Source organism: Martes martes (genome assembly GCF_963455335.1).
Source record: "Martes martes genome assembly, chromosome: 9".
Lineage (NCBI taxonomy): Eukaryota > Metazoa > Chordata > Mammalia > Carnivora > Mustelidae > Martes > Martes martes.
In genome coordinates, this window is record NC_137896.1 from 27,252,522 (window position 1) to 27,256,939 (window position 4,418).

A 4,418-nucleotide genomic window follows, 5' to 3' on the forward strand; every position below is an offset into this window, starting at 1 on the left:
GGTGGAGGCCTGAGGATCCTGCTCTCTGCAAATGTGTGTGCTGGGACGATGGGGCCTCTGTTCTGTGGGGAGGAACAGCCCGCCCCTCTGGTGATGGAAGAGGAAGGAAGCATCCATAATGCAGTCACACGACTGTGAGGCTGAGATCTACTTTTGGGTTGTGAAACAGAGGTCAGGCAGAGAGGCCTCACATGGTGAGAGGGACCTCTTCTTATGTTTTGGTGGGGTTTTTGTGTGCTTTTTAAAAGTTATTATCATGTTATGTTAGTCACCATACAGTACATCATTAGTTTTTGATGTACTGTTCCATGATCCACCATTTGCGTATAACACCCAGTGCCCCATGCAATCTGTCCCCTCCTTAATACCCATCTCTGGGCTCACCCATCCCCCTACTCCCCTCCCCTCTAAAACCCTCTGTTTCTTTCCCGGCATCTATGGTCTCTCATTGTTGGTCTCCTGCTCTGATTCCCTCCACCTTTATTTTTCCCTTCCATCTCCTAATGCCTTCCATGCTATTCCTTATGTTCCACAAATAAGGGAAACCATATGATAGTTAACTTTCTCTGACTTATTTCATTCAGCATAATCTCCACCAGTCCCATCCATGTTGATACAAATGTTGGGTATTCATCCTTTCTGATGGTTGAGTAATATTCCATTGTACATATCAACTGCATCTTCTTTATCCATTCATCTATTGAAGGGCATTTCAGCTCTTTCCACAGTTTGGCTATTGTGGACATTGCTGCTATGAACATTGGGGTGCATATGGTCCTTCTTTTTTTTTATTAAATTTTTAATTTATTTTCAGCGTAACAGTATTCATTGTTTTTTCACCACACCCAGTGCTCCATGCAATCTGTGCCCTCCCTAATACCCACCACCTGGTTCCCCCAACCTCCCACCCCCGCCCCTTCAAAACCCTCAGGTTGTTTTTCAGAGCATATGGTCCTTCTTTTCACTACTTTTGTATCTTTGAGCTAAATGCCCAGTAGAGCGATTACTGGACCGTAGGGTAGCTCTATTTTCTACTTTTTGAGGAACCTCCACACTGTCTTCCACAGTGGCTGTACCAACTTGCATTCCCGCCAACAGTGTAAGAGGGTTTCCCTTTTTCCACAACCACTTCAGCATTTGTTGATTCTTGTCTTGTCAATTTTTGCCATTCTAACTGGTGTAAGGTGGTATCTCAATAACGGTTTTGAATTGAATCTCCCTGATGGCTAATGATGATGAATATTTTTTTCTTGTGTTTGTTAGTCATTTGTATGTCTCCTTTGGAGAGTGTCTGTTCATGTCTTCTGCCCATTTTTTGATGTGATGATTTGTTCATTGAGGATTAAGTTTGAAAAGTTCTTTATAGATCTTAGATACCAGCCCTTTATCTGTAGTGTCATTTGCAAATATCTTCCCCTATTCTGTGGGTTGTCTCTTTTTTTGGTGTTGTTGAGTGTTTCCTTTGCTATCCAGAAACCTTTTATCTTGATGAAGTCCTAAAAGTTTATTTTTGCTCTTGTTTCCCTTGCCTTTAGAGACGTGTCTTCACAGAAGTTGCTGTGGCTGATGTTGAAGAGGTTACTGCCTATGTTTCCTCTAGGATTTTGACAGACTCCTGTCTCACATTGAGGTCTGTCATCCATTAGATCTTAAGCTAAAGACCATAGTCAGAGAGACAGAAGGACACTATATGATTCTTAAAGTGTCTATCCAACAAGAGGATCTAACAATTGTAAATATCTATGCTCCTAACATGGGAGCAATCAAATATTAAGGCAACTGTTAACCAAAATAAAGAGACATATTGATAATAAAACATTAATAGTAGGAGACCTCAACACTCCACTCTCAGCAACAGACAGATGCATCTAAGCAGAAAATTGACAAAGACACAAGAGTTTTGAATGACACACTGAACTAGATGGACTTCATAGATACATACAGAACATTCCACCCTAAAAACAACAGAATACTCATTCTTCTCAAGTGCACATGGAACTTTCTCCAGAATAGACCAGATTTTGGGTCACAAATTAGGTCTCAACCAATATCAAGAGACTGAGATTATTCCCTGCAATTTCTCAGACCACAGTACTTTGAAACTGGAACTCGATCACAAGAAAAATTTGGAAGGAATTCCTCTTCTGTTTCAGAGAGAGTGGACAGGCCCAGCAGAAATGATGCTTCCTGCCTGCCTGGGGCCTCTGTTTTCTGCACTGGACCCCTCCCCCCATCTTGAGGTCTTCATGGTGATTCTCCACTTGGGAGCCCCAGGCCAAGAAGGATCTGCAGTTGGGGGCTGTGTCCTATCTCCTCAGCTCTGGACACCTGGGGGTGGTTGGCTTGTGGCCTCATTCTGCACCAGCTTTCACTAAGAGCTACTGAGCTGGAGAAAGAAATGGGTTCATCAGGACCTAAGAAATTTTGGGGTCAAATGAGGTCGGCTCCAGAAATGACACCCTATTCCAATCCTTTATTGATGGAATAGTAAACTTAGCCCAAATGCACAGTGCAGTGTGGACTTCAGAAGTTGTATTTGCTTAGGGTATGTGGTTGGCTCAGTTGGTGAAGCGAGCAACTCTTGATCATGGGGTTGTGAGTTTGGGTCCCAAGTTTGGTGTAGAGATTACTTAAAAAAGAAATAAAATCTTTTAACAAAAGAAGTTGTATGTGCTTACCTCCAACAAAAAGCACCATTTCTTCCTCTTTCTGGAGAGGAAGTGGGTTTTATGTCCCAGAGATCACTCTTCCAGGCATTTATCTGAGCAAAATGAAGACCATAGCTTTACACAGTCTCTGCGTGAATGTTTAGAGCAGTTTTTTCATAATGGAAAAAATTGGAAACATGCAAAATGCCCAGTGATAAGTGAATCGTTGAATAAACTGTGGTGCATTCCTATCAGGATACACTATACAGCAATAAAAAGGAATAACTTATTTACATGTGCACAACTTGTGAGATTCCAAAGGCATTATATGGAGTGAAAAAAATCACTCTCAAAATGTCCATAGTGTGGGACTCCACTTCCACAACATTCTCAAAGTTATAGAGAATAGTTTGACATGGGCCAGAGGTTTGGGTGGTGGGCTGGATGTCACTAAGAGAGACTAGGACAAGGATAAGCTTTGGAGCCATGGAATTGTTCTGTACCCTGAATATGGTGGTGGTTATCCAAAATACACATGAGCAGATCAATGTAAACAAAAGCTAAGAATGTTACAAGATTGAGACACTTGATGTAATAACCACTGGGTATCATATATTACTGGTGAATCACTAAATTCTACCCCTGAAACCAGCACTACACTATAAGTAAACTAACTTTAATTTAAATAAAATCTTGAAGGAAAAAAAAAAGATTGAGTATAAAACACAGTGTCATTGCCATTATAATGTGGATACTGACTATGACATTATCTAAAATTAAAATGTAAAGGTGGTGGGGTAGAAATATGCACATGTGGTGTGGTTTCCATAGTAACAGAGCATTGCATCCCCATCATCCAGAGTGGGAAGTCAGTGAACAATGCCCACAAGTGAGAAGTGAAGAAGAGACAATATATGCACGCTCTATGAGATCTGGGTATAGAAACTAGAAAAATCAGTTAAAAATTATCAATTAAAGGAGTGGAAAATGATTGTCTCTGGCAGGTGGATAATAGCGGGAGGTCAGGAGACTCCAGTTTTCATACGTAGAAAATATAGAACTATTTGCCTGTTGAAGCGTGTGCATGTGTAACTTTAATGAAGGTAAAAACTAACCTAGGTGAGATGATTGATGTTGTATGAGTTACACAGAACAGAATGTCTGTACATTAGTCTGAGTGTGATAAGCTTGATGGATAGAAGATCAATGTTCAAAACTCAATTACATACTTATACAGCAGTCCCAAACCCATAATAATAATTTTTAAATATTCCATACACTAGAAAGTATTAAAGATATCTCTAAGTAGGGATGTATAAGACCCTCATGGGACTAAAAAGCCCTGTAAACTGATGAACTGAAAGTCATCAAAGTAAACCTAAAATACCTCATGTTCATGAGTGGTAAAACTCAGTATCAGAAAGATGTCGATTTGCCCACATGAATATATAAAGTGAAAGCAATCAAATCATAATTGTAAGAGGGTTTAATGAAAGTTGACAAAGTGATTCTAAAATGCATCTGGGCCAAGAAGAGCCATAGCGGTTCTGAGCAACAAGACGAGGTGGGAAGTTTTGCCCAAAAGAGGGATTGAAACGTATAATAAAGTTGTTCTAACTGGGACAGAGCAATCTTTTTTTTTTTTTAATTAAATTTTTTATTTATTTTCAGCGTAACAGTATTCATTGTTTTTTCACCACACCCAGTGCTCCATGCAATCTGTGCCCTCCCTAATACCCACCACCTGGTTCCCCCACCCTCCCACCCCGC